The sequence below is a fragment of the Mauremys reevesii genome, unplaced genomic scaffold, assembly GCF_016161935.1.
Source record: "Mauremys reevesii isolate NIE-2019 unplaced genomic scaffold, ASM1616193v1 Contig68, whole genome shotgun sequence".
In the NCBI taxonomy this organism is placed as follows: domain Eukaryota; kingdom Metazoa; phylum Chordata; order Testudines; family Geoemydidae; genus Mauremys; species Mauremys reevesii.
The window spans coordinates 317,291-344,887 of record NW_024100882.1 but is presented as its reverse complement, the minus strand read 5'-3'; the positions used below and the strand labels follow the sequence as shown (position 1 = coordinate 344,887).

The following is a 27,597-nucleotide window of genomic DNA, read 5'->3' as shown; positions in this document are numbered from 1 at the left end:
AACTATATGTGGTATTTAATGTGTGGGTGTACCGTGGAGTCATATTTTGGTATTATGATACTTCCTGTCTTATTATCTATCCCTTCCCTGAAGGTTCCTTACATTCTATTAACTTTTTGACTGCTGCCGCACATTGAGCAGATGTTTTAAGAGAACTCTCTATGATGGCTATTTCATTACAGCAAATTGAAATTTTGTCATGGAAATTTTTGATTTTGTGGAAATCCCATTTGTTCTGAATTCTTACCACTTTATTTGATTTAGATCAAATGTACCTTCACAGTTAAAGAGCAAGTTCACATAATACCCATGCTGTATAGATGGTGTGTTATTAAAATTACAAATTGTCACTTTAAATTTTATGTTTTTTTTCTGGTGCCGCTAGCAACATGGAGCTCTGAGTGGCAGTGTGCAATCTGGGTCCTCAGCAATCAGTCTGTCAGGACAGTCTGGATCAGGATCGGTTGAGTTGTTCCTCTCTGCCTTAGGTAGCAGTCTGCTTGGTCTATTTCTGTGTTTGCTTTTTGAGTGTTAAATTTCTGGATTCAAAGAAATAAAGTAGTCTTATGTTGCAACTGTCTAGCAAGAGGATTGTTTCTTTCTAATTCTGTGTGTGTATGCTGTGAACATAACAGGGAAAGCCTTGCTTTTTTAACCTTTGGACTTTTCTACATTCCAGCTGCAGTGAGTGAAACTAGTACATTGATTTTCTAGAAAGGAGACTGGTTTCTGTTTTAAAGAGAGAATAGAGTGAGTTCCGATCAAAGCTCTTACTCAACGGGAAATTTCAGAAGGTGCTCACAGGGATTGTGATTAACTTCAGAGTGAAAATGTGAGTCAATATTCATTTTTTTTCTAAATAAGGCTTTGTTACTTTGCTACAAATTGTAAGTTTTGTTGCTGAAGTTTCTGTCTTATAGGGTTATTCTACCAGCCTATCAGTCAGCAAAAGGATGGTATCTACAAAAAATTGAGTTTGATCAAAGAGGCAATCAAGTCTAATAAACCTTTAATAATGGGTAACTTTTAATTAACCACAAACTGGACAAATTTAAAAAAGTGACAAGGTTTAGAATACAAAAGAGGAGAGACAATTCTTGTACCATACAGAGTAACACACACATACAACAAAGTGAGCACATTGACAAAGGGTCCTTCGGAAACTAGAAATCAAGTTCAAGCAAAGGCAGTGTAGTAAAGGAACATAAAAAATGTCAGCTAAAATATCCTGTATGTACAGGTTATTCAGTAATGGCTATTACGGGGCTCTTTCACCCTGTCAGCTCCAACATGGCAATTGTTATTTTCCTGTGTCTCCTTGAGCATGTTTAACTTTTCCCCTTGTCCTGATACATAAATAACAATATTGACTATTTTTGCAGGAGTGTCTCGAGTATTTTTTCCATCACACCCACTGAGGGCTTGATGTGTTTAAAATATCCTCCAATTTAGGTAGCAAATGACACTTGCTGCCTTTTTCTTCATATCTTATTATAAATAGGTGATTTTTTAAAATGTAATTTCATTCTGGATTTTCTGTCAATTTGCTTAATTTTACTTGTTTAATTTCTGTTTGTCCAATTAAAGATCAGATGGGCACCATCAGCCTGTCAACAAGAGCTAAGTGATTTTTATTTTTTTCTTCAGGGCAACTGAAGCAGTTGGCAAATTCAGGTTGAATTTGGTGAATAGTTTTTGCTGAAAAAATGGTTTACAATTTTCTGAAAAAGTTGAAATTTTTTGTTTTGACTTTTTGTAAATGAAACATTTTAACCTTTCATTTCAAATTGCTCTTTCATCTAAATATTAATGAGGTTTAATTAAAACAAGACAGTAAAACACCCAAAAAACTAAATGAAGCATTGTGTTTAATTTGAATTGGGGGGAGGGTGTTTCAGACAGAAAATTGAAAAATCTATTATTCATTCAGTTCTATTATCACTATTAATTGCAGATTTAAAAAAAGTGTCATCTCATTTATAAAATGATATAAATTAAAATAATAATTCTTATTAATAAAACAGTGTTATAAGTTTGTTTGAAACTATAGAGAAATAAAAGAAAAAAATAAGATCTCTGTCCTGATCAGGGAAAACAATCCAAAGTTATTTTGAGAACCTAAAATAAATGATTTTTGTCAATAAGTAGCCCATATAAAGGAGATGGACCAGAGGGAGGCTATACATTTTCCTTCATTCAGAAAAGGCTGCCTAAGGCCTCATGATCACAACTTTTATTTGATCACTTGAAGAAAGAGCTAATGATTTTTTATATATACATGATATGAAACATGCAGACCACAATATTGTTCTCCTTCAAATTCCTCCTTCAAAAAACTCAAGGGTAGTTCAGCACCCAGGGAGCTGACATCACAATCATCTAATTGTTTCCTTGTGTTCCACATGCCCCCCCAACCCAAGTTTTTGTTTCATTCATTTGTTTTCTCTTGGTTCATACTTAGAGTGTAAACCTGTTTGGACAGGTATTTTATTTTGTTAAATATGTGTGTATGCTGCGTAGCCCTGTCAGGCTGTTGCTAGGTTGAGCACAGTTCAAATAATATATGTAGCAGATAAAAAGTGGGGATTGTGGTATCCCTAATTTATTAAATAATAATAATATTAATACGTTATGAAGGCACATTGAATGTATAGATTCATAGACTCCAAGGCTGGAAGGGACTGCTTTGTTCATTTCTTGTGCAAACAGGCCAGAGAATTTCACTTTCTGTTTCCAGCATTGGCCCTAACACAGTTGAGCTGGAGCAGATTTTTTAGAAAGAGAGATTCAGGTTTGATTTAAAGTATCCAAGGGAGGGAATCCGAGTGATTGGGTCAGCTCCCCATACCCCAGAAGCTATGGGCACCTGTCCCAATGATTAATTACCTTCATTATTCAAATTTTGCATCTTAGCTCCTGCTGGAACATTTCTGGCTTGAATTTAGAGCAACTGAATGGTTTTTTATGCCTCTGACTGACAGATTAAAGAGCCACCAAATGTTAGATATCTTCACTCTCTCTCGGTATTTGCAGACCAGGAACAAGTTATTTATAGGTGTATGTCATGGTAGAGCCTAGGAGGCCCAGGCATGGCCAAGGAGCCCCTGATCCATGACTGGGGCTCCTTGGCTGTACATTATTTAGGGCCAAGGAGCCCCAGTCATGGATCAGGACCACATTGTGCCCGGCACTGAACAAACACAAAACAAAAAGAGGTTCCCGAAAGAGGTTATATTCTAAATAGACAAGACTGACAAGGATGAGGAAGGGGAAGAACATACAAGCAAAGCAAACAAAGATAGCAGCAAACAGCATGCTAATGCTATAATTGTGTGTGTATGTTTAGTTTAGTTAGGAGGGAGATCAGCTACAAAGCAGAGGGGTGGGGGACTCCCTCAGGGAACTGATGGGCAGGAACCCCTGGGAGAATAAAATGAGGGGGAAAGGAGTCCAGGAGAGCTGGCTGTATTATAAAGAATCCTTATGGAGGTTACAGGAACAAAGCATCCCGAGGTGTAGCAAGAATAGTAAATATGGCAGGTGACCAGCTTGGCTTAACAGTGAAATCCTTGATGATCATAAACACAAAAAAGAAGCTTACAAGAAGTAAGATTGGACAAATGACCAGGGAGGAGTATAAAAGTATTGCTCAGGGATGCAGGAGTGAAATCAGGAAGGAAAAATCACACTTGGAGTTGCAGCTAGCAAGAAAGGTTTATTCAGGTATGTTAGCAACAAGAAGAAGGTCAAGGAAAGTGTGGGCCCCTTACTGAATGGGGGAGGCAACCTAGTGACAGAAGACATGGAAAAAGCTGATATACCCAATGCTTTTTTTTGCCTCTGTCTTCACAAACAAGGTCAGCTCCCAGACTATTGCACTGGGCAGCACAATATGGGGAGGAGGTGACCAGCCCTCTGTGCAGAAAGAAGTGGTCAGGACTATTTAGAAAAGCTGGATGAGCACAAGTCCATGGGGCAGGGTGCACTGCATCCCAGGGTGCTAAAGGAGTTGGCAGATGTGATTGCAGAGCCATTGACCATTATCTTTGAAAACTCATGGCAATCTGAGGAGGGCCTGGATGACTGGAAAAAGGCTAATGTAGTGCCCATCTTTAAAAAAGGGAAGAAGGAGGATCTGGGGAACTACAGGCCAGTTATCCTCCCTGGAAAAATCATGGAGCAGGTCATCAAGGAATCCATTTTAAAGCAATTAGAGGAGAGGACAGTGACCAGGAACAGTCAGCAGGGATTCACCAAGGGCAAGTCATGCCTAATTGCCTTCTATGATGAGCTAACTGGCTCTGTGGATGAGGGAAAAGCTGTGGATGTGTTATTCCTTGACTTTAACAAAGCTTTTGATATGGTCTCCCACAGTATTCTTGCCAGCAAGTTAAAGAAGTATGGGCTGGAAGAATGGACTATAAGGTGAATAGGAAGCTGGCAAGACCGTTGGGCTCAATGGGTAATGATCTATGGTTCTATATCTAGTTGGCAGCCAGAATCAAGCGGAATGCCCCAAGAGTCGGTCCTGGGGCTGGTTTTGTTCAATAACTTCATTAATGATCTGGAGGATGGTGTGGACTGCACTCTCAGCAAGTTTGAAGATTACACTAAACTGGGAGGAGTGGTAGATATGCTGGAGGGTAGGGTTAGGATACAGAGGGACCTAGACAAATTAGAGGATTGGGCCAAAAGAAACCTGATGAGGTTCAACAAGGACAAGTGCAGAGTCCTGCACTTAGGACAGAGGAATCCCATACACTGCTACAGACTAGGGACTGAGTGGCTAGGCAGCACTTCTGCAGAAAAGGACCTAGTGGACGAGAAACTGGATATGAGTCAACAGTGTGCCCTTGTTGCCAAGAAGCCTAACAGCATTTTGGGCTGTATTAGTAGAGACATTGCCAGCACATCAAGGGACGTGATCATTCCCCTCTATTTGACATTGGTGAGGCCTCATCTGGAGTAGTGTGTCCAGTTTTGGGCCATATACTGCCAGAAGGATGTGGAAAAATTGGAAAGAGTCCAGCAGCAGGCAACACAAATGATTAGGGGGCTGGAGCACATGACTTATGAGGAGAGGCTGAGGGAACTGGGATTATTTAGTCTGCAGAAGTGAAGAATGATGTGGGATTTGATAGCTGCATTCAACTACCTGAATGGGGGTTCCAAAGAGGATGGATCTAGACTGTTCTCAGTGGTAGCAGATGACAGAACAAGGAGTAATGGTCTCAAGTTGCAGTGAGGGAGGTGTAGTTTGGATATTAGGAAAAACTTTTTCACTAGGAGGGTGGTGAAGCACTGGAATGGGTTATCTAGGGAGGTGGTGGACTCTCCTTCCTTAGAGGTTTTTAAGGTCAGGCTTGACGAAGCCCTGTCTGGGATGATTTAGTTGGGTTTGGTCCTGCTTTGAGCAGGGGGTTGGACTAGATGACCTTCTGAGGTCCCTTCCAACCCTGATATTCTATGATTCTATGACACTGAAAGGAAGAATGGTGAGGGAGACAGTGCAGGGGTGAAGAGGGTAAATGGAGTATTGCAGAAGGGAAGAAACTAGGACAGTTGGATAAACTACATAGCGCTGCTTTATTCTCTCTCTGTAAGGTAGGTTTTCCAGACCTCAAATTATTCTTGTCACTATCCTCTTGAATCCTATGAATTTTTCAAAATCCTTTATGAATTGTGGACACCAGAACTGTTGTCAGTAATAGCCTTACTAGCGCCATATATGAAGGATATATTAGTGTTTATTATATTTATTAATATTGTGACAGACCCAGGCCAGTGGGGTACAGGAGTCTGGTCCTATTTGGCAGCCAGGAAGTGGGCGGGCAAAGCCCGCCCACTGCTAAAGGACTCCCCCCAGCCTAAGGGGAGGATCCACAGGTCTGGGATTACAGGAGTCTGGTAGAGGGCAAATATACTGGTCACTCGGTGAGTAGTTTTCTGTTCCCTGAGTGACCAGAGCAGGGGCTGCACTAGAGTAATCAGGAACCTGCTAGAACCAATTAAGGCAGACAGGCTGATTAGAACACCTGCAGCCAATCAAGGCAGGCTAATCAGGGCACCTGGGTTTAAAAAGGAGCTCACTCCAGTCAGGGAGGGGGAGCCAGAGGAGAGGAAGAGCATGTGAGGAGCTGGGAGCAAGAGGCGCAAGGAGCTGAGAGTGAGAGGGTGTGCTGCTGGAGGACTGAGGAGTACAAGCATTATCAGACACCAGGAGGGAGGTCCTGTGGTGAGGATAAAGAAGGTGTTTGGAGGAGGCCATGGGGAAGTAGTCCAGGGAGTTGTAGCTGTCATGCAGCTGGTACAGGAGGCACTATAGACAGCTGCAATCCACAGGGCCCTGGGCTGGGACCCGGAGTAGAAGGCAGGCCCGGGTTCCCCCCCAAACCTCTCAACTCCTGATCAAACACAGGAGAAGTTGACCCAGACTGTGGGGAAGATCACTGAGGTGATCAAATCTGCCAAATAAGCGCAGCACCCACCAACGTAGAGGAGGAACTTTGTCACAATATATAAAGATTCCATAGGTACTTAGCAAAATATGCTTCATAAAGCACTTTCTGTTACAGGAAAACAGGTATATATAGATTTATATCTGCATTTATTGCAGCTATGGTGTACAGTTTCCGTGTTCTATTTTCTATAAGTGTTCATATAAAGATCACACAAACCTCTGAGATATATAGGCAATAAAACAGGGCGTTCCTAATGTTAAGTAATGAAATATGTCAGGGAAAATGTTTGTAGTTGATAAGAATAGTTATCAAAAACAGGTCTGACCACATAAATTAGAGCATAGTCCTTTATGGGCAAAGTCTGCTTGCTATCTTCTCTGCAGTAAGTTAGGGCACTCTCTGCACTGGAACTGGTGCAATCCCACTGGGTCTAGGACCGGATGTGGGCAGAAGGGAGAGCACAAGCAATCTGTCTTCTTATTGTCCTGTGTAGCAGTGGGGAAAATTGTCCCTTTGCAAACAACTGTTTAGAAATTAACTGATACGTACTGTCCTTCTCCTAGGCTGTCTCCCTCCCTATCTATCAAGTTACCTATTTGGCTTCCACCATTGTAGTACCTGATCATGTCCCATATATTTAAACATGGAAATTGCAATTCTCTTCCTCCTTTCCCACACTGTGGCATTACTAGGTTTTAGGGATATTCATTTATTCTGCATGTGTAGGTGTTGGGGGTGTAAGTGAGTTTGTTGTGTGTCTCTATGTGCATGAAGAAGTTATTGTGGAAAATCTATGGCAAATAATGGAGTTTTACATTTAGTGGGTTCTGTGCTCATGCTTCTCTCCTGTCAGTTTGAGTTCCATACCTTAGAGCTGGCTTTAATGGAAATTTTCTTTCATCAACTCAGGAGACTTCCTCTGTTAGCGGATAGTTTCATGGCTCCAGTAGAGAATAGAAATGATCAGCTGGTCATGGTGGACAAGGAGGGGATTTCTAGTCTGTTCTGTTAAGGGTTCCATACCAGACCCATCACCCTAGTATCCAAGGGCCTTGGGTACGATTGGGACAGTTGTGTGGAGCCTTGCATATCTGGATAAGCACCTTGAATTTGTCTGTATTCATTACAGAGCCAACTCACAAAGCAGACCACTGAATGAATGTTGACTTTTTTTTTTTGGCTAAGAGGGTGGGCTGTAGCATTTTGTAGGAAGTTGCTGGAAGTTGGTGTGAGAGCTACTGCAACTGCAGGCAATATCTTTGAGGACCATATTGTATGAACATATGATTTCTTTATGCATCACTGAGAGCCAGGAATTGTACAGAATGCCAGGAACAAAAACAATGAGGTGGGGGAGGTGATGAAGGTGAATCACTCAGGTTGCAAACCTCTTCAGGGAGATATCTCATGCAGGAGAGGCTCCCCTATACTGACAAACTGAGTTTTGACCAACAGACAAAGAAATGGCTTTGGGCAGCATACAAAGGTTGAGTTTCAACAGAAACAGGGCCTTCATTCTGATCCAGGAAACAGACAAGACCTTCTGTCCAAGGGTGGGGAGGGCAAGTTTGGCTTACTGAGGCCCCATAAGACAGATTGGTGACCTGTGGTAAGATTTTCAGCATGCATCTAGGAACTTATCTGTAATTCTCTGTAATGTTTTTACCCTAAGAACAAGTGTGTTTTGATTTGTGAAGGCCGGTCGGTCACTGCTATACATTGTGGTAGCCTGTGGAAAGGTGAAGCACAGGTGCTGGATCCTGGGCAGACCTGCTGAGGAAATCACAGTGAGGTGCAGAGGGACCACAAGCTTGAAATCACAGTCTGGTGGGAGAGAGGTGCAGGTTTCTGCCTGAGCGAGGTGATGGCTGGGAGCCTGAAAACCCTAAGTGGATGCCCTCCTGGAGGACCACAAATTTGGTTCAAATCTGCAGTTAACTCTGAAAAAGTTACCCTGTTTTTTGAGGTCCCTTTGTAACTCTTTGCTGTCTGCTTTGGACTTACCTATCTTGAGTAATTTTGTATCATCTGCAAATTTTGCCACCTCATTGTTCATCCCCTTTTCCAAATCATTTATGAATATATTACAGAGGTCTGGTCCCAGTGTAGCTCCTTGGGGGACCTGGCTATTTACCTCTCTTCATTGTGAAAACTGACCATTTATTAGCACCTTTTGTTTCCTATCTTTAACCAGTTATTAATCCATGAGGGGACCATCCTCCTTATCTGCTTACATACTTAAGAGCCTTTGGTGAGGGATCTTATCAAAGGTTTTCTGAAAGTCCAAGTACAGTCTATCCACTGTCTCACCCTTGTCCACATGTTTGTTGAGCCCCTCCAAGAATTCTAACATGATACAGTCACATGATTTCCTTTTTAAAAAACATGTTGTCAGTTGCCCAACAGATCATGTTAATCTGTGTGTCTGATAATTCTGTTCTTTCTTATAGTTTCATATCACAGTTAGTTCTGCAGTTTCATATTTGACTTCCTTCAGAACCCTAGGGTGAATACCATCTTGTCCTGGTGAATTATTGCAGTTTAATTTATCAGTTTGTTCCAAAACTTCCTTTCTTGACTTCTCAATCTGAGACAGTTCCTCAGATTTGTCACCTAAAAATTATGACTCAGGTGTGGTAATCTTCCTCACATTATCTGGAGTAAAGACTGATGCAAACAATTCATTTAGCTTTTCCACAACATCATCTCCTTCCTTGGATGGTCCTCTAGCAAGTTGATTGTCCAGTGGCACAACTAATCATTTGACAGGCTTTCTACTTCTGATGTACTTTAAAAAATTGCTGTTAGTTTCTGTGTATTTTGCTAGTTCTTTTTTGGCCTGCCTAATTATGCTTTTATACTGAACTTGCCAGAGTTTATGCTCTTTTTGATTTTCCTCACTAGAATTTGGCTTCCAAGTTTTAAAGGATTTTTTTTTACTTCTAAGCACCATTTTTATTCTATTATTATTATTATTATTATTATTATGCTGTTTAGCCATGATGGAATTGTTTTGTTCTTTTTACTGTTTGTTGTTGTTGTTGTTTTAATTTTGGGTAAACATTTACTTTGAGCCTCCACTACGGTGTTTTTAAAAAAAGTTTCCATGAAGCTTGCAGGCACTTCACTCTTGTGTCTGTTCCTTTTAATTCCCTTTTTGAAGTTAAATGCTATTGTGTTGAATTTCTTTGGCATTTCCCCCCCACAAAGATGTTAAATGTCATTGCATTATGGTTGCTATTTCTGAGCAGTTCAGCTATTTTCATCTCTTGGACCAGAACCTGTGGTTCACTTAGGACTAAATTAATAATTGCCTGTCCCCATGTGGGTTCCAGGACTAGCTGCTCCAAGAAGTGGTCATTAATGGTGTCTAGACATTTTATTTCTGCATCCTATCCTGAGATGTTTTCTGTTTTTGTAGCCTCTCTAATTGCCCTGATCATTTCACAGTCACCATCATCATGCTAGTCTGGTGGTTGTAGTATATTCCTACTGCTATACTCTTATTATTCAAGCATGGAATATCTATCCATAAAGATTCTATGGATAGACCTTTGGATGCAAAGTAAACAAAATCTTGGCAAAGTGCTATGAGTTTAAGGACCACATCATCTGGAAGATCAACATAGACTGCCAGTGTTGATGTCTCTGATGCTCCAATAATCCAGACCATCAAATTGTAAAATTCAATTGGCATGGCAGACTTTGCAGCCTCAACTGTTAAATCAACTGATGTTGGTGGCCAGGGATAACTCATTCCAGGACTGTCATCCGATGTGCTCTTGATGCTCATTGGAGCATTGTATAAAGTCCTTGTCTTAAATATAAAGGGAAGGGTAACCATGTTTCTATATACAGTACTATACAATCCCTCCTGGCCAGAGGCATAAAATCCTTTTACCTGTAAAGGGTTAAGAAGCTCAAGTAACCTGGCTGGCACCTGACCAATAGGACCAATAAGGGGACAAGATACTTTTAAATCTGGAAGGGCAGGGGGAAGGCTTTGTTCTGTCTGTTCCATGTGAATCTTGCCAGAGACAAATCAAGAAAGCAAGCAATCCAACTCCTATAGAATTAGTAAGTACTAGCAAGGGAATACATTAGATTATCTTTTGTTTCGGCTTGTAATTTTCTCTGTGCCAAGGGGAAGGTGTATTCCTGGTTTTTCTTTTTGTAACTAGAGGGAAATCCTTTGTCTTTTAAATCTAATTGCCCTGTAAAATTATCTTCCATTCTAATTTTACAGAGGTGCTTCTTTTACCCTTTTTCTTTCTAATAAAGTTCTGTTTTTTTTTTAAAGAAACTGATGGGGTTTTTAGTGTCCTAAAAATCCCAAGGTTATTCTGTGCTTATCTTGTTTATTCTCAAGAAAAGTGGGGTGTAGGGATTGGGGGGATACTCTGGGGGAGATAGGGCTTCAAGTGGCCCTCCCTAAAGGTTTGTTTAAATCACTTGGTGGTGACAGCGTTTACCTAATCCAAGGTACAAGCTAAAATGTGTGCCTTGGGGAAGTTTTAACCTAAGATGGTAAAAAATAAGCTTAGGGGGTCTTTCATGTGGGTCCCCACATCTGTACCCTAAAGTCCAGAGTGGGGAGAGAACTCTGACATGGTGGCAAAGGTGGGATCATTTTGAGCCAGAGATCAGTTTGAACCAGAAGCACAGACCTAAGGAGTTTTTTTCTCTCTCTTTGCCTGGAGGCAGAGGTGTTAGCTTACAGCCAGATAATTCACAAGGAGGTTTCTTTTTTCTTTCTAGCTCTCGGGTAAGCTAGGCAAGCAGGAGCTAGGATGGCAAAACACAATGTCCAACAAAAACTAGAAATAGCTAAATTTGAAGCTGAAAAGAGACAAAAAATCATGACAGACAAATAGCTTTAAAACTCTTGGAGGCGGAAATGGAGGTGAAATGCTTGGAGGTGGAGGCAGAGAAGCACCACTTGGAGATGGAGGTGAAGAAGCACCTTTTGGAGGCAGAGGCGAAACGCTTGGAGATGGAGTTAGTGCTGAAGTGCTTAGATCTGGAAAGAGTTAAAATGGGTCTCCCGGAAAACCCTAACAATCCTTCCCCTAAAATCCACAAATGGAAGTGACTATGTCCACAGTATGATGAATCTAGTAATATTGCTGAATATTTCCTCAGCTTTGAGAGACTGTGCACACTCCATGCAATTCCTGATGATCACAAGATGACCACACTGGTAGCAAAATTGACTGGAAGAGCTCTGGACATATTCAACAAGATGCCTATTGAGGAGGCTTCTGACTATGGTAAATTTAAGAATTGAGATTTAAAACAATTTCAAGTTATACCTGAAATGTACAAAGTAAAATTTAGAGCCCTTAAGAGAGGGCCTGGACTAAGTAATGTGGCTTATGTAAACCAAATAAAGGATCTGTTAGATAAATGGGTCAATGGCAGAGGTTTAACTAGCTTTAAAGGAATGTGTGATTTAATTACTCAGGAACAATTCCTGAATATGATCAATGATGATATGAAACAGTGTTTATGGGATAAAAAAATGGACTAAGCAGAAATTCTTGTTTCTGACGATCAATACTAGCAGTCCCAGACTGCCAGAGAGGCGGGGCAAATCAGAATAACATGGGTGGAGGAAGCAGAGAGGAACAACCCTGGTTGCAGTTTGAGTGGATACCAGAAGGGACACCCTCAGGCCACACCCAAGGCCACAGCCCAAGGCCCCAACTACACCCCGAGGAAAACCCCAGACATCTTATCATTCTACCACACCATTCTCCAGCAACCCACCTCACCCCAGTGACCAGTCAGCTGGATGATGTTTTAAATGTAATGAGCTGGGGCATGTAAAGGCCAACTGCCCCAAGAACACCAACAGATTACAGTTCATAGCACCAGGGTCACACCAAAGGTCCTCATGCTCAAATGCCTCCCAGATACTCTCAGAGTGAAGGAAAACTGTGAGTGTTGGCAGGAAGAAGGTTACAGCATGGAGGGACACTGAAACACAAGTGGCTCTTCACCAGTCCTTAGTGGACCCCAGCTTAATCAACCCAGATGTCCAAGTGATGATTCATCCCTTCAAGTCAAACTCTTTTGACTTGCATAGAGCCAAGTTGCCTGTCTAGTACAAAGGCTGGTCATAAATGTGGACTTTTGCAGTCTATGATAATTATCCCATTCCCATGCTGCTGGGGGAAGAATTGGCCAGTCATGTAAAGCTAGCCAAGAGGTTGGGAATGGTCACCCGCAGCCAGGCTTCATCTTCACACCTAGCTCTGTCCCTGAGCCTTTTACAAGGGCCCATCCTGTGTTACCCGAGACCCAGACTGAGGTGATGGAACTAGACCCCATGCCCATGTCTGCAGCTGCAGTAGTGGATCCAGTCTCAGAGACCCAGACAGATCTAGTCCCAGAACCGGAATTAGCGGAACAACCAGCACCAGAACCATTGCCAGCACTGAATCCAGTACTTGCAACCCCGTCTGGAACCCCAACACCAGAGGGCACCACAGACCCTGCACTGGTAGCAGCAAATAAACCTACACAAAAGGCTCAGTTGGAGCCTAAACTCCAACATAGTGCAGTGAAGAGCGGTTCACAGTCAACAGAAACAGCCCCATCCCCTATATTGCTTCCAGAGGGATCAAGCCCAAGTCCACAATCCAATGAGAAACGGATGTCTCCAGCATCAAGGGAACAGTTCCAGGCCAAACAGAAAGCAAATAAAAGCCACCAGGGAGCTTGAATGGCAGCACGGAGCAACCCATCCCCTCTCAGCTCTTCTAATCGATTCCTTTTTTGTGGTAGAAACTTTTATACAAGGAAACTCTTTCTGGTGGGCACCAGAAAGACTGGCATCCTCAAAAACAGTTGGTAGTTCCAACTAAGTACCAGGTAAAGCTCTTGATCTTAGCCCACAATCATCCTAGTGGTCAGGCTGGGGTGAACAAAACCAAAGACTGTTCGGGGAAGTCCTTCCACTGGGAAGGAATGGGCAAAATGTTTCTGTCTATGTCCGGTCTGGTAAGGTATGCCAAAGAGTGGAAAAACCTCAAGACCAGGTCAAAGCCCCTCTCCAACCGCTCCCCCTAATTAAGGTTCTAGTTCAGCAAGTAGCTGTGAATATTCTGGTTCCTTTTTCAAAAAAGGCACCCAGAGGAAAGCAGTACCATACTGACTTTCATAGATTTTGCCACCCGATGGCCAGAAGCAGTAGCTCTAAGCAACACCAGGGCTAAAAGTGTGTGCCAGGCGTTAAACATTTTTGCCATGGTAAAAACTAATTTCCTGGCAGGAACCATAAAAAGCCTTTTAAAAGCTCATGGGGTAAACCACTTGGTTGCCACCCCTTACCACCAAATGGCCTGGTGGAAAAGTTTAATAAAGTTTAATAAAAGTTTAATAAAACTTTGGGGGCCATAACACATACATTCATAAATAAGCACTTCAATAATTAAACCTAGTGCTTTGGCTACACATCCCAGTTTGAGGTTTTCACAATTTAAACTTGTGTATGGCCACAAGTTTAAGGGGCCATTACAGTTGGTGAAGCAGCAATGGAAGGGGTTTCTGACTTCTCCAGAAACTAACATTCTAAACTTTTTAAACAACCTCCAAAACACCCTCCAAACCTCTTTAGCCCTTGCTAAAAAAAAACCTAAAAAAATGCTCAAAAAAAGCAAAATGCCTCGTATAATAAACATGCCAAAAAGTGTTCCTTCAAAGTAGGGGACCAGGTCATGGTCTTAAAGGTGCTCCAGGCCCATAACACTGGTCTACAATTTTTGAGAAGTTGTCTGCTTCAGAGATAAAATGTTCTATTTATTATGTATTTTGATGTGCTGAATTCAAATATGACAATTAAAACAACTGATTGGCTACTGTTTCTAAGATATTTAAGTTTTTACATTTTATGTCTAGGTATATTGTGTAGATAGTAGAGTTTTAATCATAAATTGTAAACCTAGGTCTTTTCATGTGTTTATGGTTGCTTTACATGATAATATTTCAACTGTCCTGTTTATGTAACACTTTAAAAATCAGCAAAAGGGTTATCTAACTAAAATTTATTATGAAACAAAAAGCAAAAAACTATTATGTACATAGTTTAGTCCTATTCAGTGTCTACTCGGTGCTTCTTGGCTTGTCTCTTGTATTCATTAAATGGAGCATCTCTTGTCACTGTCCAGCAATAGTCTGCAAGCATTGATGGGCTCCATTTGCCCTGATAGCGTTTCTCCATTGTTGCAATGTCCTGGTGAAATCGCTCGCCGTGCTCGTCGCTCACTGCTCCCCAGTTCGGTGGAAAAAAGTCTAGATGAGAGTGCAAAAAATGTATCTTTAGTGACATGTTGCAACCAAGGCTTTTGTATGCCTTGAGGAGGTTTTCCACCAACAACCTGTAGTTGTCTGCCTTGTTGTTTCCGAGAAAATTTATTGCCACTAACTGGAAGGCTTTCCATGCCGTCTTTTCCTTGCCACGCAGTGCATGGTCAAATGCATCATCTCGAAGAAGTTCACGAATCTGAGGACCAACAAAGACACCTTCCTTTGTCTTAGGTTCACTTAACCTTGGAAATTTTCCATGGAGGTACTTGAAAGCTGCTTGTGTTTTGTCAATAGCCTTGACAAAGTTCTTCCTCAGACCCAGCTTGATGTGTAAGGGTGGTAACAAAATCTTCCTTGATTCAACAAGTGGTGGATGCAGAACACTTTTCCTCCCAGGCTCCAATGACTGTCGGAGTGGCCAATCTTTCTTGATGTAGTGGGAATCTCTTGCACGACTATCCCATTCGCAGAGAAAACAGCAGTACTTTGTGTATCCAGTCTGCAGACCAAGCAAGAGAGCAACAACCTTCAAATTGCCACAAAGCTGCCACTGATGTTGGTCATAGTTTATGCACCTCAAAAGTTGTTTCATGTTGTTATAGATTTCCTTCATATGGACTTCATGACCAACTGGAATTGATGGCAAAACATTGCCATTATGCAGTAAAACAGCTTTAAGACTCGTCTTCGATGAATCAATTAACAGTCTCCACTCATCTGGATCATGAACGATGTTGAAGGCTGCCATCACACCATCGATGTTGTTGCAGGCTACAAGATCACCTTCCGTGAAGAAGAATGGGACAAGATCCTTTTGACGGTCACGGAACATGGAAACCCTAACATCACCTGCCAGGAGATTCCACTGCTGTAGTCTGGAGCCCAACAGCTCTGCCTTACTCTTGGGTAGTTCCAAATCCCTGACAAGGTCATTCAGTTCACCTTGTGTTATGAGGTGTGGTTCAGAGGAGGAGGATGGGAGAAAATGTGGGTCCTGTGACATTGATGGTTCAGGAGCAGAAGTTTCATCCTCTTCCTCTTCCTCGTCTGATTCAAGTGAGAATGATTCTGGTGCATCAGGAACCGGCAGTCCTTCTCCGTGGGGTACTGGGCGTATAGCTGATGGAATGTTTGGATAATGCACAGTCCACTTTTTCTTCTTTGACACACCTTTCCCAACTGGAGGCACCATGCAGAAGTAACAATTGCTGGTATGATCTGTTGGCTCTCTCCAAATCATTGGCACAGCAAAAGGCATAGATTTCCTTTTCCTGTTCAACCACTGGCGAAGATTTGTTGCACAAGTGTTGCAGCATATGTGTGGGGCCCACCTCTTGTCCTGATCTCCAATTTTGCAGCCAAAGTAAAGGTGATAGGCTTTCTTAACCATAGTGGTTATACTGCGCTTTTGTGATGCAAAAGTCACTTCACCACAAACATAGCAGAAGTTATCTGCACTGTTCACACAAGTACGAGGCATCAACAAGGACAAGTGCAGAGTCCTGCACTTAGGACGGAAGAATCCCATGCACTGCTACAGACTAGGGATCGAATGGCTGGGCAGCAGTTCTGCAGAGAAGGACCTAGGGGTTACGGTGGATGAAAAGCTGAATATGAGTCAACAGTGTGCCCTTGTTGCCAAGAAGGCTAATGGCATTTTGGGTTGTATAAGTAGGAGCATTTCCAGCAGATCGAGGGATGTGATCATTCCCCTCTATTCAGCACTGGTGAGGCCTCATTTGGAGTACTGTGTCCAGTTTTGGGCCCCACACTACAAGAAGGATGTGGATAAATTGGAGAGAGTCCAGCAGAGGGCAACAAAAATGATTAGGGGGCTGGAGCACAGTACTTATGAGGAGAGGCTGAGGGAACTGGGATTGTTTAGCCTGCAGAAGAGAAGAATGAGGGGGGATTTGATAGCTGCTTTCAACTACCTGAAAGGGGGTTCCAAAGAGGATGGATCTAGACTGTTCTCAGTGGTAGAAGATGACAGAACAAGGAGTAATGGTCTCAAGTTGCAGAGGGGGAGGTTTAGGTTGGACATTAGGAAAAACTTTTTCACTAGTAGGGTGGTGAAGAACTGGAATGGGTTACCTAGGGAGGTGGTGGAATCTCCTTCCTTGGAGGTTTTTAAGGTCAGGCTTGACAAAGCCCTGGCTCGGATGATTTAGTTGGGTTTGGTCCTGCTTTGAGCAGGGGGTTGGACTAGATGACCTCCTGAGGTCCCTTCCAACCCTGAGATTCTATGATTCTATGATCTCTGCTCACTTTGGCTAAACAGAAATGTGTCCCTTTGCAAAATCAAACACTGACAAATAAGAGAGCATGACACTGTATGATTTCTAGAGCTGATATAGGGCAATTTGTTCAGCAGAGTGATGTAAGCTTTGTTATGATTGCATCATCCATGACTTCTAGGAATAACATGATGCAATTCATATCATGGATGATGCAATACCAGCTTCAGATTGCATCATTCATTGTTTTGCCTAAAAAGCAAGTATTGTCCAAACCCAGTCATAGATTTAATCATAGATCCAGTCAAAGATGTATTTTAGTCATTTCTGGTTTAAATTGAGATCCCTTCCCTTTATAACTCACTTATTCTCCGCCATTCCCAAGTCAAGGGTCGTATATACTGACCCTATAGCATATCTTGAAAACTACAGCCAATCAACAATTTTAAGCATCATTTTCATTCTCAGTGACCCAGAATTAGTAAAGTTGGACTACATTTATTTCAGAAGTATTCTGGCTGTAGAGCAGTGTAAGATGGAAGTGTCCTGGGAAGGGCCATTCATGGTCCAAAAGTGTCTGGGAGCTGTTAACTATCTCATAGCAACCCTACCTCAAACCTAAAGCCTAAGATGTACAATGTTAATTCTCTAAAGCCCCTTTATTCCCCCCAAAATTAAAGGTTTGTCAGTTTATAGCCCAGGAAGAAAATGACGCTAAGTGGCCTAAAGATGTCTACTACAAAGAAAAAAGTAATGGTGGCATAAAAACAGTAAACCTCTCCATAATCCTTGGACGTATGCAGCAGCAGCAAATCAAAAAGCTGTGCACCAGCTTCGCACCAATGTTCTCAGCCACCCCAGGATGGACTGAATGGGCATACCACTCCATTAACACAGGTACTGCTCACCCAATTAGAGCTCAACCTTACTCCTCAAGCTAAAACTGCTATAAAATGGAAAATCCAAAATATGCTACAAATGGGTGTAATCCGCTCCTCTAACAGTGCATGGGTATCTCCAGTGGTTGTAGTTCCCAAACCAAATGGAAAAATACATTTTTGCATAACTACCGTAAGCTAAATGCTGTAACTCGCCCAAACAACTATCCAATGCCAAGCATAAATAAACTATTAAAAAAAACTGGGATGTGTCCAGTTCATCTCTACCTTAAACTTAACCAAGGAGTGCTGGCAGGTACCGCTAAATAAATCTGCCAAAAACAAGTCAGCCTTCATCACCCATGTCCAGCTATATAAATTTAATGTGCTCCCTTTCGGGCTGCAAAATGCACCCAGCATCTTCCAAAAACTTGTAAATGGTCTCCTAGCAAAATTTAAAAAATATGCAATCACACTCCTTAACAATGTGTCCATTTTTTCTAATTCATGGGCAAAACACCTAAAGCTTTACAAAAAGTCTTCAAGCGTGTAAAAAAGGCAAAACTAACTGTCAAGCTAAAAAGTATCAAATAGGCCTAAACAAAGTAACTTACCTTAAACACCAGGTGGGTCAAAAAAATATCAACCCCCTACAGGCCAATGTAAATACTATCCAAAAGTGGCCTGTCCTAAAGTAAAAAAACAAACAGGTCCAATCCTTCTTAGGCTTGGCCAAATATTACAGGCAATTTATACTGCACTACAGCCAAATTGCTGCCCCACTAACAAACCTAACCAAGAAAACCAGCCAAATGCAGTTCAATAAACTAAAAAGTGTCAAAAGGCCTTTAACCAGCTTAAAGCAACACTCATGTCTAACCCTGTGCTAAGGGCTCCAAACTTTAACAGTTCCTAGTAACCACATATGCATCCAAGCATGGTATAAAAGCAATTTTTATGCAAAATAAATAAATAAATAAATAAATAAATAAATAAAATAAAAATAAAAATTCCATCCTGTTGTATTTCTCAGCAAAAAAACTGTCTAAAAAAAAGCCACTGGTCAATCAGAAAAAAATAATGTTACGCCATTGTGTATGCTCTAAAAAAGCAATGCCCATATGAAGTAACTTAGCTGGCACCTAACCAATAAGTTGACAAGTTACTTTCAAATGCGGGGAGGGGCGCTTTTTACTGTCTGTTCCGTGTGGATCGTGCCAGAAGCAAATCAAGAAAGCAAGCAATCCAACGCCTATAGAATTATTAAGTACTAGCAAGGAAATGTGTTAGATTATCTTTTGTTTTGGCTTGTAATTTTCTCTGTGCTGAGGGGAAGGTGTATTCCTGGTTTTTCTTTTTGTAACTTTAAGGTTTTGCCTAAAGGGAAATCCTCTGTGTTTTAAATCTAATTGCCCTGTAAAATTATCTTCCATTCTAATTTTACAGAGGTGCTTCTTTTACTCTTTTTCTTTGTAATAAAGTTCTGTTTTTTTTAAGAAACTGTTGGGATTTTTAGTATCCTAAATATCCCAAGGTTGGTCTGTGGTCACCTTGTTTATTCTCAAGCCTCCCCAGGAAAGGGGATGTAGGGCTTGGGGGGATATTGGGGGGAGATAGGGCTCCAAGTGGCCCTCTCTAAAGGTTTGTTTAAATCACTTGGTGGTGGCAGTGTTTACCTAATCCAAGGTACAAGGAAAAATGTGTGCCTTGGGGAAGTTTTTACCCTAAGCTGGTAAAAATAAGCTTAGGGGTCTTTCACGTGGGTCCCCACATCTGTACTCTAAAGTCCAGAGTGGGGTGGGAACCCTAACGGTTCTATTTTACTGAAAATCAGGAGCTGATGTACTTACTTTTGATGATCTATGGGGTGGTAGATCAGCTTGTGGTTGACAATGAATTCTCTCTTCTTAACTCACAATTGTCTCTGTATCTGTTCTTGCCTCTGATTGATAAAGAAGTCTATTGATAAACCTAATTGTTAATAGTGTGGCAACATACACTATCTCACTATCATTATTGTGGTGTAGTGCATCACAGATGAGCTGAGGGAAGTCATATTTCAGGGTGTTAACTTGGTAATGAAAAAAATGCATAATTTCTAAAAACAGGTTTCTTCACAGAGACAATAATTATTTTTATAAGGCATAAGTCTTGCTACTGTGTTTTAAATGTATACTTTCATATTGTATTCAAGATTTATATACACCAACAGGTTAGGAAAATGCTGTGATGCTTACATTTCTATTTGTCTTTACCGTGATTTTGCCTAAATGATTATGAAAATTTCTACCTATACAATGTATCACATACCTGTTGTTGGCTGTGTGTATGTTCCCTTTCTGTGCTGCTCCAGCAGACCTTGATCAAACTGCCCAAGAACACCACAGACTTGGTTCAGCAGCGAGGGCACTTGGCCAGGTTTATTGTCGATGAAGCATGGTTATAGCTCCCCATCATAGGTGTGGACTCCGTGGGTGCTACGGGGATGGAGCACCCATGGGAAAAAAATGGTGGGTGCTGAGCATCCATCAGCAGCACCCCTACCAGAACCTTCCACTCCCCCCAGCACCTCGCCTGCTGCCTGTAGGTGGGCCCTGATGATCAGCACCTCCCCTTCCCATCCAACTCCTACTGCCCGCCACGCATCAGCTGTTCTGCGGTATCAAGAGGTGCTGGGAGGGAGGGTGGGAGTAGTAAGAGTGCAGTGTACTAGGAGGAGGGGCAGAACTGGCGGGGTACGGTGTGGGAGGGAAGGAAGAGGCGGGATGGGGGCAGAGTGGGGGTGGGAAGAAGCAGGGTGGGGATACGGCCTTAGGGGAAGGGGTGGAGTGGGTGTGGAGCCTAGGTGAAGCTGAGGGGGAGCATCCCCCGGCAGATTAGAAACTCAGCACCTATGCACCCCATAGATTCTACAGGGATAATAAGACATGTATGCCCATTACAATGGACCTGCTCAGTGAGTGCCAGGACTTTCTGCTCTCCCCTAGGCCAGATAAAGACACCCGCTCTGTGATCCTCTTTTATACACTGATACAAACAAGTTACGTATTGCCCTTCTGATGTGGTTAGTTACCACCCTTTATCTCGTATATGTTGGTTCAATCGAAACATCTCTAGCCATCACTCTGTCCTCCTGACCTTATCTTTAGGAGAGGTCAATGTGTCCCTGGATCATCTTCGGAGAGTGTGTTTATACCATAACTTGGTATCAAAGTGTTCTGGTACCACCCTTCTGGAATGTGTTTATGTGAGTGTCCTGTGCCTAACATTTCTTAGGAGTGTTTGCATTTTTGCAATGCCAGCCCTGTTCTTGTGAAGTTCATGTATCAGATAGTGAGCCTGAAAGCAGGCATCTGCTTTGTAACAGGGCCTGATTTTTGCTCATGGCCTGACTCTTGTTATCTTTGCTTTATATCAGCAGGACCTGACGTTAGTTTAGACCAGAGGTCAGCAACCTATGGCACGCGTGTCAAAAATGGCACGCGAGCCAATTTTTAATGGCATGCGGCTGCCTGCTGGGACTCTGCTTGCCATTAAAAATCCTGCGGACGCGGCAAGCCGCGGGGTTCGCGGTCCCGGACTGGAGTGCTGACCGAGCGCAGCAAGCCACCGGCCCCTCCCCCGCCTTCCCCCAAACTCCTGCCGCCGCGCACGCAGTGCTCTGGGGGCCGGGGCTGCGTGCTCCCGTGGGGCAGCGTTTGGGTACGTGGAAAAGTAAAGACGCTCCCCACGCATCTGGAGCCCTGCTGCCGTGCGCACAGCGCTCTGAGGGGCGGACCAGGGCTGGGCTGCGCGCGCGGCGGCGGCAGGGCTCCAGATGAGTGGGGAGTCTCGCGGTAAGGGGGCTGGGAGGGGGGGGGGTAAGGGGTGGGGGCAGTCAAGGGACAGGGAGCAGGGGTTGGATTGGTGGGTGGGATTCTGGGGAGGTGGTTAGGGGCGGGGACTCTGGAAGGGGCAGTCAAGGAGCGGGGTTGGATGGGGCAGGGGAGTCCCGGGGTCCGTTTGCGGAGTGGATAGGGGTCAGGGCAGTCAGGGGACCGGGAGCAAGGAGGGTCCAGGGGAGCACTTAGGGTGGGGGGGTCTCTGGAGGGGGTGGTCAGGGGACAAGGAGCTAGGGGGATTGGATGAGTCGGGAGTTCTGGGGGCTGTCAGGAGGCAGGGGTGTGGAGGGGTTGGGGTAAACAGGGAGCAGGGGTTGTATGGGTCCAGAGTTCTGGGGTCCTGTCAGGGGCAGGGAGCGGATAGATAGGCATGGGAGTCCAGGGGTCTGTCTGGGTGTGGGGTGGGGATAGGGGCTGGGGCAGTCAGGGGACAGGTAGGGGGTAGGATCCTAGGGGGGAAGTCAGGGGACAAGGGGCAGGGAGGCTTAGATAGGGGGTGGGGTCCCAGGAGGGGGTAGTTGGGACAAGGAGCGGTGGAGGGTTGGGGGTTCTGGGGGGCAGTCACCCAGCCCTCTGCTCTGAGCCTTGGCCCCCCCGCCCCCCCACCCCGGTCTCTGCCCGGAGCCCTGCCCCCCCGCGCCCCCCCCGGCCCAGGCCCTGAGCCCTGTACCATCTGGCCCTCTGTTGACTCCTTCACACCTCCCCATGACCCCAGCCCTGACTCTGGCACCCCACATATACCCAGCCCCCCTACCCTGACACCTGCACCGCCTCACATGCCCCCAGTCCTCTGCCCTGACTCTTGCACCATCCACATCCCCAGCTCCCCCACATCCCATGCACCCTGCACATCCCCACTCCCACCCTGAGCACCAACGGGAGTCACATTCCCACCTGCACCCCTCACACCAAATGGGAGCTGCCCAGGTAAGTGCCACCACAACCCAAACCTCCTGCCCCAGCCCTGAGCCCCCTCCTTCATTGTAGCTCCTGGCCAGACCCTTCACCCCAAGCCCTGTGCTCAGTGCACTCCCACCGTCAGCTCAGTGCAGAGAGAGGAAGAGAATGGGCCAGAACCAAGGAGAAGGTAGGTACCCACTATATGTGGGCAGGGCCAGGACCCCAGACCGGCAGCGGGCTGAGCGGGTCCGGCAGCCAAGATCCCCGCTGGCAGCAGCTGGAGGGCAGAACCCCTGAGTAGCAGTGGGCTGAGCTGCTCAGCCCACAGCCAGTCTGGGGTCCCTGCTGCTGGCCCCGCACAGCCTGCTGCCGGTCTGGCTGCCAGATCCTTCCCAGCTGGGGTCCCAGCCACAGGCCACACTCAGCCCACTGCCGGTCTAGGTGAACAACCCCAGACCCAGCAGTAGGCTGAGCGGGCCAGTGGCGTAAGATCAACATTTTAATTTAATTTTAAATGAAGCTTCTTAAACATTTTGAAAACCTTGTTTATTTTACAATACAACACTAGTTTGTTATATTATATATAGACTTGTTTTTTAGAAGGTCTCTCTCTACATTAAAATTTATTACCGTCACACAAAACCTTAAATTAGAGTGAATAAATGAAGACTTGGCACACCACTTCTGAAAGGTTCCCGACCTTATGACTTACATCAGACACCTTATACCAGGCCTTACTGTTTAATTTCTCAGTTTGTTCCAAAACCTCCTTTAATGACACCTCAACCTGGGACAGTTTCTCACATTTAGCAATAGAGAGTCCTGTGGCACCGTTAAGACTAACAGATGTATTGGCGCATAAGCTTTCATGGGTGAATCCCCACTTCGTCAGACGCATGCGAAAGCTTATGCTCCAATACATCTGTTAGTCTTAAAGGTGCCATAGGACTCTCCATTGCTTTTTACAGATCCAGACTACATGGCTACCACTCTGATACTTTCTCACATTTGTCACCTAAAAAGAATGGTTCAGGTTTGGGAATCAACCTCACATCCTCATCCGTTAAGACTGCTGCAAAGAATTCATTTAGTTTCTCCTCAATGGCCATATCATCCTTGAGTGCTCCTTTAACATATCGATCGTCCAGTGGCCCGACTGGTTGTTTAGCAGGCTTCCTGCTTCTGATGTACTTAAAAACATTTTTTGCTATTACTTTTTGAGTCTTTGGCTAGCTGTTCTTCACATTCTTTTTTGGCCTTCCGAATTATATTTTATACTTCATTTGCCAGAGTTTATGCTTCTTTCTATTTTCCTCACTAGGATTTAACTTCCACTTTTTAAAGGATGCCTTTTTGCCTTTCCCAGCTTCTTTTACTTTGTTGTTTAGCCACGGTAGCACGTATTTGGTTCTCTTACTAAGTTTTTTAATTTGGGGTATACATTTAAGTTGAGCCTCTGTTATGGTGGCTTTTAAAAGTTTCCATGTGACTTACAGGGATTTCACTTTTAGCGCTGTACCTTTTAATTTCTGTTTAACTAACTTCCTCATTTTTGTGTAGTCCCCCTCTCTGAAATTAAATGCTACAGTGCTGGGCTGCTGTGGTGTTTTCCCTGCCACAGGGATATTAAAATTAATTGTATTATGATTAGTATTACCAAGTGGTCTAGCTAGATTCACCTCTTGGACCTGATCCTGTGCTCCACTTAGGACTAAATCAAGAATTGCCTCTCCTCTGGTGGGTTCCAGGACTAGCTGCTCCAAGAAACAGTCATTTAAGGTGTCAAGAAACTTTATTTCTGCATCCCATGCTGAGGTATCACATACCCAGTCAATATGGGGATAGTTGAAATCCCCCATTATTATTGAATTTTTAATTTTAATAGCCTCTCTAATCTCCCTGAGCATTTCATAGTCATTATCACCATCCTGGTCAGGTGGTTAGTAATATATCCCTACTGCTATATTCTTGGTATTAGATCATTGAATTACTATCCATAGAGATTCAATGGTACAGTTTGGTTCATTTAAGATTTTTACTTCATTTGATTCTATGCTTTCTTTCACATATAGTGCCACTCTCCCACCAGCACGGCCTGTTCTGTCCTTCAGATATATTTTGTACTCTGGTATTACTATGTCCCATTGATTATCCTCATTCCAATAATTATGAACTGTCTTGGGACCAGATTAGGGAAAATATTGAAGAAATTATAGGTGCCAAAATTGGTTGACAGCCAGATAACTTTAGATGTGCCATTACAGAAGACTGCAGAGTTTCTTGTGGAGAACGTTTAATACATGGTCTCAGTTTATTTCCATATGCGCTATCATAAGGCCAGAAGGGACCATTGCGGTCATCCGTGATGACTTCCCGTACAGTGAAGGCCAGAGACTTCCCCAGAATAATAAATAATTCTTAGAGTACATCTTTTAGAAAAACATCCAATCCTGATTTAAAAATGGTCAGTGGTGGTGAATTCACCATGACCCTTGTTAAATTTTTCAAATGGTTAATTACTCGCACCATTAAAAATTTACACCTTATTTCCAGTCTGAATGTATCTATCTTTTTTTTTTTATATTGAGAGACAAACTAATATAGAGCAGAAGCTGCATTCAGAGAACCAATGAGCCCTCAGGAATTCAAATAATTTGCAACTGCTATACTGATTGATTGAAAAATTCCCAGGACTAAACTTCCACCAAAATCTTGGAATTCCATCTGTGAAATTCAGACTTACATAGTGAATAAAAGTATCAGAGGGGTAGCCGTGTTAGTCTGGATCTGTAAAAGCAGGAAAGAGTCCTGTTGCACCTTATAGACTAACAGATGTATTGGAGCATGAGCTTTTGTGGGTGAATACATCTGATGAAGTGGGTATTCACCCATGAAAGCTCATGCTCCAATATGTCTGTTAGTCTATAAGGTGCCACAGGACTCCTTGCTGCTTTTATAGTGAATAATAAAATGTCTGAGAACATGAGAACCTTAAACTGATTCATCTGGTGCTTGAGATGTGTCAGAACATTACTGTACTATAACTTTTGTTAGTATTGATCGTTTCATATAGCAAACATTTTAGATGCTGAATAAGTGCCTTGTTTATAGCTTTTTTGTAATTAAACAATATGTATATGTTTTTCTCTTTCAGAAAAGCCAAAGATGGGAAATAGTAAGTATTGTTCTATGCATTGATTTCCGAAGTTGAATTGATGTGATGAGTGCTCCATCATCCATTTCTGTACCATACATTACCTGCTTCTCTGACTTCCGTTCAGAAATATTTGCTATATTTAAAGCATTTTATTAAACCTCACTTCCACTGGCCATTTGGATGATGGAATACATTCCATGATACAAGGTTAACTAAGAGGCTTTGTTTCTCCATTGTGTGTAAAACATGGATTATATAGGGTGGTATGACCATAGTGCTTGGAGGGGCCTCACTGAGATTCCTAAATCAAGACAAACCACAAAAGATGGGGTAGGTGATTCCCAAAACAGGTGATTTATTCTAATAATTAGATTCACCAACTAGCAACAAAACGCTTTCTATAACATCTTACTGGTTACCAACAAGTCGTAAAATGCATTTCCCTTAAGCAATCCAGCCCTGAGCCACCCAGACAGCCAAGTCAAATATGGCGAGGACTACTTAAAATCCTTTTCACCATATATAAAGTTATACCAATCCCAAGGGATTGGACACATTAGCCACCAGGTCAATGAATATTTCAGACTTTACCCAAATCACATGCTTACAGCCAATTCTTATTAACCAAACTAAGATTTATTAAAAAGAAAAGAGAGTGATTATATTTAAAAGATCATTATACATACAGATATGAATAAAATTCTTAGGTCAGTTTCATAATAGAGATGGTGAAGTGCTGACCTGCAAAAAGTTCTTTCAGAATCAATTCCATAAATTATAACCCAATAGGCAGTCCATGTGCAGAATCTGTGTAAATTCTTCCATGAGAAATAGCAGGGAAATCAAGAGCACACCTGGAGACCTCAGTCTTGTGACTTGAAACCTCCTCTGATAAGTTCAAGCAGACTTGAGATAAAAAAATATCAGGTCCCAAAGTTCTTTTATAGATCTCTGGCAAGTTGTGATAACCTCTCGACAGCAGGTAACACAAGCACTAATAAGGTACATTGTTGCTTTGAACAGTCAAGTCCTATTTTCTGTGTATACGCAGATAATTAATTGCACTGATTAGCATAAGGCCATTAACCATCCAAAGGTTCATGTGTAGTTTACTACAAACTTCAAAGAGAAATAAAGACAATTATATTATTATTCCATGGTTCATCTAATTGCTAATATTCCCTTTTGATCTCTGAATCGTTAGAATCCAGTTTTCACAGGGGGTTGTGTAGCTTGTTGCTTTGCGTGGACTGATACACAGAACCAACAGAGTGCTGCATGCAGCTTCAAGATCTCCAAGTGCATGCACACAAGCAAGTGTTTAGAACTCTGGAATCCAGGGGACAGTACACTCAGGGGTGGGTTAAATGGTGGCAGTGTAAATGTCCATTAGATAAGTTTAATGTACTATTGTAAACCACCTTTGTTAATTAATTTATTGAACTGCCCCCTGCTGATTTAAATTAGTGGTGACATTTAACCTCAGTCTGTTATATCATGCGCTTTACACCAACAAGAGAAATCTCATCTACGTTGCATATTTTGGCAAGTGCTCCTTCACCAGGGGACTAAATCACCTTACTCACTAGTATATGAGAGCTTGCAACACTGATTGTCACCCACACATTGGTAATGGCAGGGAGCATTCAGAAATCAGAAGACAGGCCAAAAACATGATTTATATAAATGTTGTTGTGCACATTCCCTCTTCACTTTGCTGCATGACACTCTGTTTTGTTTGTTTTTTCTAGGCTCAAATAAAGAGAAAAAAGG

The 27,597-nt window shown here is 42.9% G+C and overlaps 1 long non-coding RNA gene across 1 annotated transcript; it reads left to right on the top strand.

Moving 5' to 3' along the window:
* The first annotated feature begins 728 nt into the window (after window positions 1-728).
* On the top strand, window positions 729-27,597 carry LOC120394582. The gene is made up of 3 exons (XR_005592348.1): window positions 729-832; window positions 25,822-25,842; window positions 27,576-27,597. It is a non-coding gene; the product is annotated as an uncharacterized LOC120394582 (long non-coding RNA).